At 38.2% G+C, this 16,282-nt stretch overlaps 2 long non-coding RNA genes across 3 annotated transcripts in view; one reads left to right on the top strand and one right to left on the bottom strand.

Moving 5' to 3' along the window:
- The window catches only part of LOC121233271, a 144,146-nt gene that overhangs the window by 15,977 nt on the left and 111,887 nt on the right, over positions 1 to 16,282 (bottom strand). The gene's annotated exons all lie outside the window — the stretch shown is intronic.
- On the top strand, positions 853 to 3,787 carry LOC115340176. Its single transcript, XR_003922954.1, has 2 exons — positions 853 to 1,147; positions 3,380 to 3,787. It is a non-coding gene; the product is annotated as an uncharacterized LOC115340176 (long non-coding RNA).

Here is a 16,282-nt window from a genome sequence, read left to right as displayed (position 1 = left end):
TTAAACAAGTGTCATTACAGTCAGTGATGTGTTCCTTTCTCAAATGAGTAGTCCATATAAGTCTATATTCTTCTTATATATAAGTCTACATGCTTTTGGAATAACATGGAGATGCAACTTTCAGACACACTCAAGTTAAAGCTCTTCAGAATATCCCCTGGTCAGAGTGAGCTCACTGAATGATTTAATATGGACACAGTTTAACACGCAGAATTAATGAACAAAGGGAAGAAATCAAGCTTCTTATTCAGCTAAATTTCTTTCCAACCATATTTAAATGATAATGGTCCTCACAGCTTGAAAACTTAAGGTCTAAAACATAGCTATTATGCTGCCATTATGGCAACACTACTAGTTAGAACAGGTTAGCTAAGGAGTTTATAGTTTCCATCCCTGAGGAATTTTAAGATCAGACTAGCCAGACATCTTTCTGGAATGGTCCAGGTATAGCTGAATATTTTGCTCTTCATTAGTTATATAGAGAACCTAGTCAGACTAGCTTCAAAACCTGTTAGGTGCTAAGAGTAAGTGCTGTGATATCCCCATCACTGCGACACTTAGCTTCTTTTTTGTTTTCTTTCACTTCTTCTTTTCTCTGAACTCACTTTTTTTTAAAAATGTTTTCATTTGGAAAGCAATGTATAGTTCAAAAAAATCACTTGCTCATTAAAAAAGACCCACAAAATAGGTCTAATCGGCTAGCTTGACTGAGATTATAATAAAGGTCTGCATAAGGGAAGTAGATGAGCCAAAAGACTTAATGTCCTATCAGAAATCATTGAGAACGTGGGGAAGAGAAACCAGCTCTTAAGATTATCTGTGCTTGAGCTGTTTGAGCGTCTAGAACTGCAGGATGGCTGCAATAAGCAGCAGACCAAACTGGATGGAAGAAACTAGTTGGAGTTAGCTGTGCAATGGGCCCCGGAGGCCCACATATCAAAATGCCCTGATATGGCTTTCTGGCCACCCATTTTCAAACATTTCTATTTTTTATGGCATGTACTTGGAAGAGACCTGGAAGGGCTGAACACTTTGAGGGACCCTGCTTCAAAGTATAACCTTACTACAGTTGTAAACATCTTTTGAAGCAAATCCCACTAAACAGACAACATGTATCTGGAGAGAATATTCTTGGAAAATTGGAATTGTAAGTATTTTTTTTTCAGTTTGCTACTGTAGGCTTCCTAAAGCAGATATTTCTTTGATAGGTCTTTCTACTTCCCATTGTTTAAATAAAATATGGTTGTCTTTTTTATTTTAGAAATAATCGAATTATGGAAACTGTTGGAGTATGGAAATGCAAATAAAACAGTGGCTAGAAACTTAATTTTCCCCCTCAAGAGCTTAGGAAATTCTTTTGTGGGAAAGGCATGATTCAAATTAGCTCAGTAGTAATACTTTTTAAATTACAGGCTGCATTTTGAAGATGCTACTGTTCAGCTTCTAAGCATAAACTCATGCAAATGCCAAAATCACATACAGTAACTACTTAATTTTCATTCACAATTGTCTTGAATATATAAAAAATGGAAAGCAGAATATTGCACTTTGTCTTTTCATGGTAAATTAATTATGTACTGTAACTATGTTTTAAAGTGTGCCCTGTTTTAATGAACACATAGTCTCATTGAGTTTGCTATGATCTTGTCATTGCAGTAGGGCAGAAGTATTCTTAACTCCTACATCCTGAAGACTGATGTGAAAAGCAAATGATATATACCCAGTCTGGTAACTTGATAACATTTCATTTTGCAGCTACAGCCCTTCAGTCTTTAAATTATGACATATATGCTTCATCTGAAAAATGAATGCAATATATAACTTTTATGTCTAATTAAATGAGAGAGAGAAAGGTGATATCTCTGATAGCAAAACAACAGGTTATCTTGTTTACATACCAATCGATGTAGTAACTATTGCTGCAACAAATACTAAAAGTTAACTTTCTCTTATACATAAATGTTGATGCGCTTACAATGATTTCATTATATTGGGGTACTAAATTAGACCCAAAATGACCATCCAACCTTTGGACTGGTTTGTGCATGCCACAAAAATTGGGCTCAAAATGTCATAATTATACAGATTTTTCAATAAGCAATTTTACATGGCTTCTTTTAGCTTCACTCAAAAGCTACATTTTCAATACAGAAAAAAAAGAATTCTTAAAAATAAACAAACAAGTAACCATTTTGAACCTCAGAAAATCATTAGGCTGAAGAAGATTTTCTTTTATATTGCAATTCACTCACCCCAGCTCTTTAACTTACCTATGTTATCACAGAGTAAGTTAGAATGTGAAACAGATTTTATTAGGCTCTTCATGTATTGTTAAATGTAATTGGTGTGAGTGCATTCATCTTCAGAATTCATGTTTTCTTGCATTTTCAGAAGTCATCTTTAATTATTTATTCCGCATATGTACTGATTTGTGACTATTTCTGAGAGGAAGAGTTCATAGAAGAAAAATACTCAAAGGCAAGATCAATCTCACAGCTGATGAAGAATATTGCACAACATACAGCTGGTATTTTGCATTCTTTAGAAGACAGACTGAAATTTTGCTGGAATTAATTTTTTATAGTTGGTGTACTGATAGCCACAACTGGAAAAGGATCCAATAATTTTGTTTCTTTAACTTAAGCCTCTAAGTATGCAGAAAGTACCAAGAACCACAAAGTTAGGATTTAAAGCCTCACCAAAATTTTCACAAAGGCATGCAAATGTTAAGATTTGAATTATCACATTATTGAGTTAGAGTTCATTTACTCAATTAGGCTCCAGTTCTCACTGTTTCCCAGATTTTCCAAATCTGTCTGATGTAGTCCACTGGACTTAGAAACTTCAACAATCAAATTCTGCCTGCCAGTGAGCCCAGTATCATTTAGAGCATGTAACAGTTTGAGTAATGAAGGTCAGATCCTCAAAGATGTTAATTCCCAGTAATGGCAATTAAGGCACAAAGCACCTTTAGGAGTCTGCACCTCAGTTCCTCAAAGCATTCAGCCTCTCTAACTGGCCAAGTTTTCCTCCATTTACTGTCTTTTTCTGCTCTGTCAGCATTACAGCAGTCTTAAAGGCCAACAACTGAACTGAAATGGAGAGCAGCTGACCATTCCTAAAAATGCTATTTTATCTCCTGGAAGAGATGAAATAAGCTGACAGGCTGGTCATTTGCTTTTCAATAGCAATTGGAATAAACATGCAGAAATTTGTGTGTGTTTGTTGGGAGGGCTGTTATCTAATTCTTTCACTGTTGGAGCTTTTGTCTTACTGGATTTCCTTTTTTATTAAAATTCTAGGAAAAAAACCCCACACAGCTGTGCCATTCATTCACTCTTGTTATCTTGTTATCTCTTGCTTGTTTGTCAAAATGCAGAGACCACTTGTGCCATGGCAGCAGTGAGCAGAACCTGTAGAAGCTAAGCAGGTTGGGGTCCATGACAGCACCAGCAATGAAATGGTCGTTCTGTTAGGGAGAAGCTGCCTGCTGGTCTCAGCTGGAAACTGATGCTGTTTCACTATCAATGTCAAGAATAGGACAGTGTCCTAGCAGCAAGTAATGGTCAAATGATATTGGAAGAGGAAGAAAAGAGACTCAGACCTGTAAGATTCACAGCCTCCATTCCTAAGAGAAAGGAAAGAAAGCAGCAGAGGTTGGTGATTTTCTCCTAAAGGCCTCATCTGTCTGCTGCAGCTGACATCCTAGAGTATGCTGCTTCCAGAGAACTCAGCTTTTACAAATTACTATAAAGTGGATGCTTTTCATCTCTCACAGTGATCGCGACCCCATGTGCCCTTCTATTTGTGTCATGCATTCACTCTCGGGAACAATCTCAAACTGATCAAAAGTGAGTATCAGTCTGGGAGGGCAGGAGACTTGTATGGTATACATGTTCATTTTCCTAGTTGAAGATTAAAAAGGATTAGGAATCTAGGTATTCTGGAGAAATATGCATATTCCAGGACACCAGGACAGCTTTGGCTCCCTTGACCATTGAGATGATATTCCACATACTCTTGTACATGGAAAGAATATCCCTGAACATGGAAAACAGTCTATTTTCTATAGGGGATTTACTTATCTAGTAAGAAAGGCTTTAAAGAGAGATCAAGGGGAGGAGATAGTGTGAGTGACAAAAGTCCATAGTTAAGCACAAAAAGAGAAATTTGAATAAGGGTATCAAGATTGCTTGAGTGGCAGGGGGTTAGGATTATTCAGAATAAGATCCAAAGAAATACAAAAAAGGAAATAAAAGGTCAAGACTGCTTACTTATGTATGCTAATGCACATTATACAGGGAAAAAACAAGGGATTTGACAAGATAATTAATATGACTGAAAGACTAATACTAAAAGAATACAATTTGTTCAGAAAGACAAAGAATGACCATAGAACTGTGTCTTTTGCAATCCTGAGAGACAGAAAGGGTTATATAAAAATTAGGTAGACTTCAGTGCAGAGAGAGAACTTGTAGACACTATCTAATGAGAACAAGGATTAAGGGAAAAAGCAAAGCCTAAAGGAAAAATACTAGGGTCATAAATTAACCCTGGGCAGAGAGGTAAGAAGTGTTATAGGATATTAACTTGGTTAAAGAATAAAATCCTCATTGACTCCACCCACAAGAAGGAATTATAAATACTGTGGATGCTGGATAATGTACCAAAGGTGAAAATAAAAAAGCAGCAGGAACAAGTAACCACATGAAAAAAACAACAACAAAAAAACAGGGCATGGAATGAGGTGCAACTATGAAGCAACTACTTTGGAAGAAAGAACTCATTCTATTATTGACTTAGTATAATAATTTCATACTTTGAAATAGTTCTTTCATTTGCTCTGTTAATTGTAAAAAGGAAGATCAAGGACTACTCTATTCAATAGAGAGGAAAATAATTTGTAGGTGAATTTGAGCATGAAGGTGTTTCATGCCTTTTTTTCCTAGCAATCTTCACTAAACAAACCAGCTGTGATCAACTGACTAATAGAATTAAGATGGTATCTTCCCAAAATATTCTGGAGGCGATGATCAAATAAAATGTTTGCGGAAAATAAGGTAGAATGACATGCAGATGGCAGCCAAGGGGATTTTTTTTTTTTTTTTTCCTAAGAATAAATGTCAATCTAATCTAATTTCCTTCCAGACAGCATGGCAGGCTGGGCGAAGTCACTGAGGTCATTTATCTTGACTTTAATAATACTTTTTATATTCTCGCATGATCTTCCCATAAATTATACAGGAAACACAGTCTTGACAAAATCCTGATAAGGAGGATGCAAAACCTGTTGACTAAGTAGTATGGAAGGATATGTTAAGTGGAGTTATGCAAGTTGTCCCATTGCTTATCTCCTCTTCAATAGTTTTATTAACACCTGAATATTGCAATGGAAAATGTGCTCATTAAATTTGTAAATGACATGAAGATATAATCTGTAAGAAAAATATGGGTAAATACAAAGTACAAGATCTGAGCAGGAAAAATAAGCTGTTACAAATGTAGGATGGAGGACAATTAACTAGATGACTCCTGCCCAAAAATGGGTCTGAAGAAGTTATAAACTGAAGGAGTTTCACACTGTTGTTTAAAAGGCAAACTTCTTATCAGGAAATATAAATCAGAGCACATCATGAAGTAATCCTGCTTTACTTATCACTGATAATGCTTCAGCTGCAGTAGGGCACTGTGTTTCAGAAAAGGGATGGGCACTAATGGGAAATAATCCTGAGATCACAAAGTAATGAGTTTAAATGCAGCAAAGAAGATTCAAATTGGATATTGTGAGGTATGTGGTAGCAAAGATCTCTTACCATTATCATACACAGAGATTGCCTAGGAAGGCTGTGGTCAGGGAAGGTCTTTAAGAAGAGATTAGAAAAGCATTTGTCAGATGAGGTCCTTTCAGCACTGTGCTTCTGTGATTCTCTGTTTTTCTGCAATTTTCTCTAATGACCTGAATTTCTTGCTCTACCTAAGTTTGACTCTGAAAGTTGGGTGGGTTGGCTTCAGGGGTGGTTTACTGGGAAGATTTGCATAAGAGTAAATAATTCTGACATCTGCAGTTTTCCATAGGTACAATGCTAGAATTGGTTGTTGCAAAGGGATATGCAAGAGCTGAAGCTGTTTCTTCAGGCAGAACTATCCATGGGATGTGTCCTTCATATTTAAGTTCTTGTATTGAACATACAACTGTGTTCTAAAATATTTACCTTACGTAAACTCATCTCTAAGACATTTTCATCTATAGGCTGCAAGCAGAAAAGCAGAGAACATGATTGAAACCCCAGCCCTATTCATTTTAACCCAGAATGGAAAGCTTGAAATTGTGTGCCCCAAGGGACTATTAACAAAGATAGTATTCAAATTAGATTAAAGCTTGTAGACATGTTGTGAATAATGTGTGCCCATTTCCCACAAGATTAAGCTTTTCTTTTGTTCCCAGTAATGTATGACAACATGAATTAATGCAAGTATTTTATTACATATATGGAAAAAATATCAGACATCATTTATCTGCAATGGAAAATAGGCAACATCATGTTTACTGGATTTGCAAGCACTACTCTAGTTATCATCTCACACACTAAAATAATTTCCCCCAAAGGCTTATAAGTTAATTAGATCTGATTTTTCTCTCTCTCTTTTTTTTTTTAGCTTTTTTATGAGTGGAACTTACATCTATACTAGAGTAGGATAAATGCAAAATGAATGCGGAAATATTTAAATGCCAAGTACAAACCTATTTCCTACTCAAATTCAGTATGATTGTGCATTTTCATAAAATTTTGATCATATTGTTGTTCTCTTTTTGCTAATACCAGATCACTCTATTAATTACAGCAACTACATACGATTGTCCATAGGAATATATATATTCTTTCCCCAGTGTGTTCTCAGAAATCAACTACAGAAAAGTATTTTAAGACAATGAGAGTGAGTTGCTTTAGGCAAAGCACCATTCTCTTCCCATTAATCAATTTTCCTCCAGACTGAAAAGGGTTTTTCTGCTTAGACGGATACTTGATCCTTGTAGTATAACAGCACCTAATAGTTAAACTGAATATTCTTGATAAAGTGGTAATTACAGCAGATTATTCAGGCAGAGCAGAACAGGAATCCAGATTTTGAAACCTTGAAAACTGATGAGAAAAGTAACAATTTTTGACAGTGAAAAGGAAAGAAAAAAATCTGAAGAAATGAGGATAGGTCAAAAGGACTGCAGCATTTAGACCAGAAGAATTAAAGCCATAAAGCTCTGCAGCATGAAGGCCTTTAACACTTCTTTCTAGAGTGAAAAGCTATAGTTTTACAAGCATGATATGAAAGCAAACTGAATATTACATCAAGTTTTAACCATGAAGGAAATGTATCATATGTAACATGAAAACATATCAGCTGCAAAATTGTAGGAGACAACTGGTCCATCTAGCTATAGCTAGTTCAAAATGTTTCAGTGTCAGATACAGAGAACAAATGGCATAGAGCACGTGCATAGGAAACTCTATTTATACTTCTTGTCTTGCCACTTTGCCTAAATCCGATTTAGATCCGAGATGAAAGTATAAGCTTTCAATTTATGTCCACTAGTAATGTCTTGTACCTTGAAGCTCAGAGGCTTCAGTAATAATTCTTGCTGGCGTGCAGAGAGAAGAACGGCCCAGAGCTGTTACTGCCTGAGGTTCCATAAAGCAAGAAACCCATGGTAGCATTTATTTAGGAAAAAGTATATAACTGAGTGAGCTGGCATGCACCCACCTTCCAGCTGAATTACAATTTTTGGAATAGATCGGTGAAGATTTGGTTTGTATTTCAACTTGGGAGGTAATAAAACAACGACTGAGCCATGGGAGGAGCAAGAAAAGGGTGTGGAACATGCATTTACGTTCTCCTGGCACAAATTTCAGTCCCACATTATGTGGCAAGTGAGCTGGCAGGACCAGTGCTCCAGGTCCCCATAGTGAATAGCTATGTGATTTTATCAATTCTCTTTGAGGACTCACAGGATACTGATTCCTTTTTAGACTGGTGGTACAAGTGCAGGGGTGGGGGGTTCGCAATGAAATGATATAGAGATGTATCTTGCTGTGACACCAGTGATGTAACACTGAGAGCTTTTGGGTGAAACTTCACAGAGAAACAGGGATTCCAGCAAGGCCTCCCAAGACAATATTAAATACAAACTATAATTCTTATATGATGAGAAATGGGAACACTCACAAATGAGACCCTGCAGCGCTTCCACTGGAGTTAGTCTGGGCCAAACTGCTGACTCTGCCTACCCAAGACAACAGAAACTGATTGGAAACACAAATACTGGAGCAAGGGGGAAGAAAAAAAGTAATTAGTGGAGAACTAAATTTAAAACAGTTCTAAACTGTGAATGAAGACTCTAACTGAATAAATAGATGGCTCTTGTTCCCCAATAAGTAGTGTTTCCCAAAGAAAAATGTTCAAAAATATGTTCCAGGAACCCAGCATATGAGAAATATTATTTTGCAAGGTTATCCTAAGGGATTTTGGCTTTGTGGGTTTCTGTGTGGGATCCCAATTGCTATTATCTGTCACATTTTCAGAATAAAATCATAGATAACATTTGCAGTTGGTAGTATCTAAGTGAATAGTAATGTAAATAATGCAGGCTGCTGAGAATTTTCTATAGGAATTACTCAATTACACTTAAACTTGCAGGGGGAGTGAGGAATATAAATTTAGAAAAAAACCCACAACAACCTATCAACAAAATTGAAAGAATACTGCTTCTTTGTTCAGGTGACTGTTAAATTATATTTTCTCAGTGTGACACATTGCCTAGTAAAAATACTAGTTCAGGCTTTTCCTTCTCTTCAGTCAGGTCAGGCCTATACTACTCATGATGCAGGTTTCCTACTGAGTGCCATCATAAGAGGCTCATGAATGCCAATGGATCAGGTACCAGCCAACCTCTGCCTGAATTCCAGTGAAGCTATATAGCTCACAATAAAAAATTAAGTTCAAGATTGAATGATCTTGTAACAGAGTTCATCTCAATACATTCAAATGAAACGTTTTAATGTGCAAATACTGAAAGTTTCCATTCAGAAAAAAAGCTTCAGGATGAAATATTTAACCCTTACTACACTGACATTTTTAGTAATTGAGAACTGTTTTGGGGGGGAGCTGGCAAAGGATATTTGGGGGCATGGGAAAAGAAGCTGCAATTTGCCTCACAAACTATAGGTTTTGATAATTTCCAATAAAGTGCTATGGCAAAATTCATCAGAATACTCCCGCTAGGCATATTTACAGCCTCTTTGGGAAACATAAACACTGAGATACCATGGAAGTACTCAGCCTACTGATGGACTGTATCCTAACAACTGGTAAAAGCAGATCATTAGGAACTGGCAAAACTTGGTGGAATACTATCAAACTTTTCTATTCACCTGCCATTTAATATAAATATTTTGGAAAGCAATGCTTGATTTTAAATTATTTGGGATATGCAAGAAGACAGAACATGAAGAACAAGTTAATGCAATTAGCTTCAGATCTTAGGGCTTTTAAATCACTAAAATCTGTTAACAATTTTTACCATGAGGCTGTCAGAGAGGACAAATATTCAAGGTCATTTACTTTGTCTGTTCCTATTGAACACATCCACATCCCTACTGATGAGTAAGAACATTCTAAAGATAGTAGGAGCAGCTGTGAATTAAATGCATGATTTTTAAACAGAAGTAAAAACTGTTAACAGCCAGTGTATTTGCTAAGCAAAATCTAATTTTTAGGGTTCTTTTTTCGCTCTTTGTTATAGCATAACTTTAGCTTCACTCTTCTAGACTAATTTCAAAAAGAATACGCCTATCTCATAGCTACGAACATGGGGCCATATAAAAACTGTGACATTTTCTGAAACAGTTCTGGCACAGTTACATTTCTTGAGAAATGTATTAATTCTGTTTGCATTTAATGCAATTTCCATATCATAATAGGTTTCAGCAAATAGGAAATCTAGTTTTGCTATGAGGGCTGCTGGTCATGAATATTCCAGATGAGGAGTATTTGAGACTCAGTAACCAGAATAATTTTCCAGTTAAACAAGAGCACTTCGGCACAATGGAATAGCTGATGCCTAAGGGAAAAATCATCTACTCACTTACTACAGGAGTTTGAAGCGGTTAGCTGAAAATCCCCAGCAGAAATGAGGGAGCAAAGAACCAGAGTGTCGAAAACGGGTTCTTGTGGACTCTGGAGCTCATGGGTAGCAAAAAACTGTTCTCTGAATAAAGGAAATATTATGAATGCTGGACATTGGTAAGTTCATGAGAGCATATTGTAAGAGCCAGAAGATAACTTATGACTAGAAAAATATGACTGTACAGAAGTCATCAGATGCAGGAAAGAGGAACTGCAATGCCTCTATGCTTTGTTGAAAATCTAAAGAATGCTCAAGTTTAACAAAGACTTAGAGGAGGAGAACAGCACAATTCTTGTCAATATCAGATTTGGCCTTGATCTATAAAGGTAGGGAGCTACATGGCAATGCAACAATGCAACACGTTGCAAGAGCCCATGCCATGTAGCTCTTGCTGATGGTCGCTGCAATCTGTACTTGCTTTCTTTTTTAAAATCTGTGTAACTCCTGCACTTCGTCCATGACTAAAACAGGGCACAGAAGTTCTTCTGCAATGTGTGTACCCTTACTTTTTTACAACACATGTGGCTTACATGTTTGATTGTAAAACAGTGTGTAGGGTTGACCTTGGCCAACTGCCAGATGCCCACCCAGCCACTCTCTCATTCCCCTCCTCAACAGGACAAGTGGAGAAAATAAGAGGAGAAAGCTCATGGGTCAAGATAAGGAGAGGGGGGATCACTTACCAATTACCATCACAGGCAAAACAAACTTGACTTGGGGAAAAAAAAAAATTATTGTCACTTAAAATAGATTTGGATGGTGAGAAACAAAGACAAAATTAAAAGAATACCTTCCCCTTACCACCCCCTCACCCTTTTTCCCAGGCTCAACTTCACTCCTTCATTCCCCACTCCTCTCTCCCTCCCAGTGGTGCAGCGGGGATAGGGAATGAGGGTTGCGGTCAGTACATAACAGCTCCTCTTCACACTTTTCCCACGCTCCAGCATGGGCACTCCACAGGCTATAGCTTTCTTCAGGGCCTATCCACCTTCTCCGGCATGGGGTCCTCAATGGGCTGCAGTGTGGATATCTGTTTTGACATGGTACTCCATAGCTTGCAGTGTGGATATCTGCTCTGGCATGGTCCTCTCCACTAGCCGCAGAGAACCACCTGCACCACTGTGGCCTCTCCAGGGGCTGCAGGGAAATCTCTGTTCCAGCACCTGGAGCACCTCCTCCCCCCTCCTTCCTAGTGCTCACAGGGCTGTTTCTCACACTTTTTTCCTCACTACTCAACAGCATTTTGACCTTGCTACACAGGCTTTCCCTGAGGTGCCCTACCCATGGCTGAGGGGCTCAGCTGTGGCCTGCAGTGGGTCCATGGGAGCTGGCAGACACCAGCTGTGTCCCGCATGGGGTAGCCCCAGCCTTTCCTCATAAAGGCCACCTCTCCCCATTGCCAACACCTTGACACCCACACCCAATACAAGTAGCCATTAAATGACAGCTCTGGAGGAGGGTGTGACTAGGGAAAGGAATGAGAAGGCTCATTGGTGATGGGCAAATAGGAGCATATTGCAGCTGAGTTTCAACACTCCGTTGGAAATGGGATGCGTTCAGGCAGTGAGACTAAGTGGCACAATTGAGCTATGGCTGGAAATCTCAGAAGCACCAACTGCCCACATTAAAAGGTTGGTAAAGAAGGAAAATTATAAGAGCAGAAACAGAAAGAAAGGGAAAAATTATTTTTCAAAAAAGTTCTTAAATTCCCTTAACCTTCCAAGTCTTATTTACTTATTTTTTGTGTTTCCGGCAGAAATTATAAATACAATGTATTTCAAATGTTAAAATGCAGGATTCAGGCAATGAAAACACAGCAGCTTTATTTTGAACTCTATTAATCCCAAAGCACAATAGCAATCAGGGATTCCCTTGTATTTTTTTAATCCCCTGCACACTTTTGGTGTAATAAACTGCTTTGCTGGCTTGTTTGTAATACTTCTTGTGTTACATTCTGCAGCCTGAGCAATTACTGAACTCATTTAAATTCTAAGATAAGCTACTTTTCTCCCTTTTTAAGTGTAGGGTCTAAAGGAGACACCGTAAATACTGGGGATTCTGAGGGCCTGCGAGCTCTGCAAGTTTTCTGAGTTTACTAAAACTTTCTTCCACAATTTAAACTCCTTTCTTCAAAAAAAGCATTCAGTTTAAGAATAACCTTTTTTCCCCTAAGTGCTTAATCCAAAGCTCATTGAAGTTAATGGAAAGACTTCTGAGTGCTGCATCAGACTTGAAATGGAAGTCTATGCCCTCTATTACTGACGAAAGCTCTGCACACACGGAGCCACCCAACAACTGCTATTTAATGTACTTCTCTTTCAACAGAATTTCACTCTGTATCTTCCACTCCCTGCTTTTCCCTGTGCTTTCTGAATTTGTTTTCCCCTCTGTCCATTCTTTTCTCTTTCACATCCTGCTTTTGTCAAATTTTGTTCTATTGACTCATTTTTCCGTCACCATATCTTTATGTAGAGAGCAAACAACACACTGTCAAAAAATAATTTTCACTTCCCACTTCCTAGAGCTTCAGCTGATTCAGGAACAGGCAATACAAACTTGCTTAATACCTCCACCTTAAAGACTTATCACTTGTGAGTGATAATGAAATCATTTAGATTTTTAAACTTGAATGCCTAACCACAGGCTTCTAAACCCACATTTAATTGCCTAAACAATCACTGAATTTCAAAAGTCCTGAGCATCCAGCACTTTTTAAGTGTGGTCTTACTCTTAAGAGCCTAGGTAGATTTAAGAACCCAATGTTAATTACCTGGGTTTAACATTGATGATGATTCTACCAAACCCTTTTTTTAAAACAATATCTCCATTTATCTTTTTGAACTTTTTATAGAAATTATTTGTATGCACAAAGAGAACATGGAAATTTCTGTAGTCTGAAGTCTGACTCTGCAACCTTGTTGGTTTTTTAGTAAAGTTCTCTGTGTGGCATGTCATATTTAAAGCACTGCAGAATTAATATAGCAAGGAATTTTTTCTGTGATTTTCACAAAAAAGAGTGGGGAAAGAAAGTGAATCACCAAACCATGCTGTATTCAAAACCATGCAGAGGAAGTTCTCAGGAACAATGCATCTCCAGCAGAAAAAAATGTATATACTAGTTGTGGTTCTGGTAAAAATATTTGTGTTGCATTATTCATTTTTTCTTAATATTTTCCTTTAGTATTTCAATAAAGTGATTTAAATGGCTATAATTTTTAGCAAAAACTATAAAGTATATGCCAGGGAGCATGATTTCATACTTTCATATTCCATACTTGTCTAAGCAAGATGCATATCACTGGATTTTTCAATGCGTGAATACAGATTTTTCGGAGGGTTGTGGACCCCGCTAATAGTCAAGCATCACAGAAACTCGCAGGTAAAATTATGGAAGAAAGAATTTAGCAGGATTTGCTTTTCTCAGTCACCTTCACTCTTTGCAGCCTAGAGAGAGAGAGACTACAGGTTTCAGTCACTGTCCCAACAGACAGGATTTATTGTTCCTTTATGGGCAATCCAGGACCAGCGCATTCGTGCTCTAAATGTCACAGCCTTTCAACCCTGACTAAAAGGCATCCCGTGATGATATGAGTGCTACAAAGGTACTATAGATTTTTATTAGGGGGAAGATGTGCCTTCAAGAAGAGATGCTTGCGTGTACAGTAACATGGGGAGAGGGAGCAGACAGGTGAGGGCCCATCCTGTGCGCCCCAGGGGCTCTACAGTCTTCCCCAAGCACTCGAGGTGGGGGTGATATGGATGTGGGTGACCAGCCAGCTCTGCTGGGACAGCCACAGAGCCTGAGGTAGATGGCCAGGGTGGAGCTGGGTGGGAGTGGGCTGCAAGACACACCTCGGGGCCTCTCCCCTCATTTGGGGCTCCTCTAAGCTCACACAATGTCATGGCCACGCCATGCCCACGCCATGCCTGGCCATCTCCCTCCCCAGCCCCAACCCATCAACTTGCATCCCAGCCAGGCCTCTTCCCAGTAACCTTTCTATGCCTGTGCCCAGCACTGGCCCTAGTCAGGTCAACCCCAGTCCCCAGTTTTGGTGGGCTGACCCTGGCAAGCAACCAAGTACAATCCTTGGCTTAAGGAAAAAGTTGCTGAGAAATCCCCTATAATTTACCCACAGGGGTCAAAAATGGGGGTGGGGACAGGGGCCACCAACAGAAAGACCTTGCACATGGCAAGAGACCTGTAAGGCTGCCGTCTTCAAACTGGTCTGACTCTTCTTCAAAAAAGAGGTATCACAGCATCTGGCTGTATGTGCAAATACCCCATGATTATTAGTGAAAGGAAGATATTTGTCAAGTGAAAGCTGAAGCAGTAGTGTCACACTCTTCCTGCACAACATGAGCTGCTGTCACAAGGTCTGTGTATATGGAGGTCAGCCAGGATAGTGCAACTCTTTAGATGTGTACTACTGGAAAATTGCAAAGCACTAGTCTGTTTTACTTTAGCTGTTATGAGGCCTGAGACAGAGCCTTCCACTTAACAAGAAGCCATTAGAAAGTCCACTCCTTAGGTCCATGCAATCATATTCCATGTTGTATGTCGTTTTTTAACACAAATCCTTGTCTAACTGGAACCATCAATTTTTTTAATACAGGCCACTGAAGAGAACTAAAATTATTTGGAAACAGAAGTCCATCGCCATCATCCCAGGCAATTGTTTAAAGAAATTGTTGAATTCTGCATCAGCTGAACTGCTGAAACAAGGTCCTCTAAGTAGCAGCCTACAAATATAATCTCCCTTTCACTTGTCCTCCTCACAGAAATTCTGGGTTTGTCCTTTGACAGCCCTCCAGAGAAAGGACCACAGCAGGTGACTTACTACTCTTCCCCTGGCTCTACATAAGGACACTTCCTTAGCTATCAGAGTTTGGCTTCCTAGTTCAAAGCTAAATGCAGCTAGTAACAGCTGGTATCAGACACAAAGTCTAAAATGTTGATGGGAAACTGAAAAACATGTTGAAGATTGTTTATGCATTTAACCACTGAACTTAATTTAAACCTCACATTCTTTCTGCTCTATAAATTGTACATTTCTGCTCTAAATTCCTTGAAAGCACATTCAGAACTACTGCAAAAGTTATGAGCAAGCATGGAACCAATCTGTTGATGAACACTACTGTTTTACTAACTCAAAAATTAGTAACAAAAGAATGATATTGAAGAAAACAAAATGCTGCTTCAACTATAAGGAAAATGTCTATACCTTTCCACTTTTAAACGCTTATAGTATTGACCACAGTAAGTTCAGGAGTTAAGGAAAGCGGTATTTATCAGGTTTTGATGTTCAAAATTATATTCTTGTGAACAAGCTACTTTCTTGTGGAGTTCAGCTGAAGTCCTCTCCATTTTCAGCAAAAAAATCTGTCTGGTAGATTTTAAAGCAGGAAGGCACCATTGTGATTCTCCAGACTGACCTTTTGTGAAGATCAGGTTGGAAAACTAAATTAAGACTGCCATAACTATTAACATGAAAAGAATTATTTAACCTAGTGTTTTGCATTGTAATGGCCATGACCTATATATTATTCAGGTGTATCAGTGAAATACTGAGGTCTGTTGGCAACATACTCTTGTATTCTTCATTTCATGCAACCCTTTCTTGTACTGTACCATGTAAGCAGCAGAGACAAGCATAAAGATTCTGCAGATTATTTCATCATGAAACAGTCCTGGCTATGGTAAAGTCACATAGGCATAAGATAGTAATAGAATATACATTTCAACAGCAATGAATGGTGACAGGTTTTACACTAAACAAGCCCTGTGAAGAAATCTCCCTCTGAAAAGGGAAACAGAGTGCAGAAGAATTTCTCCTTTATGTATTTTTTTAATCACAGTTGCCAGATTATATTCATTAAATAAGACACGTATTTCAGGTAGCTGATGGATATGTTTCTATTTATATATGCATAAATCACTGTGTGACATTTAGCTTTAAAACATTTACAATAGTAAAAGGTGTTGTTTTAATTATATAAGTGATTTTTTTTTTTAATCTGTTGAGATGATCTGATTTATCAGACACACAAAAAAAAGAAAAATCTGAAAGGAAACCTGGCAGGAGTTAGAGCTTATATTCAGCA

Source organism: Aquila chrysaetos, chromosome 4 (assembly GCF_900496995.4).
Source record: "Aquila chrysaetos chrysaetos chromosome 4, bAquChr1.4, whole genome shotgun sequence".
NCBI lineage: Eukaryota > Metazoa > Chordata > Aves > Accipitriformes > Accipitridae > Aquila > Aquila chrysaetos.
Note: the sequence above shows the minus strand (reverse complement) of the source record. Positions and strands in the feature narration are given on the sequence as shown.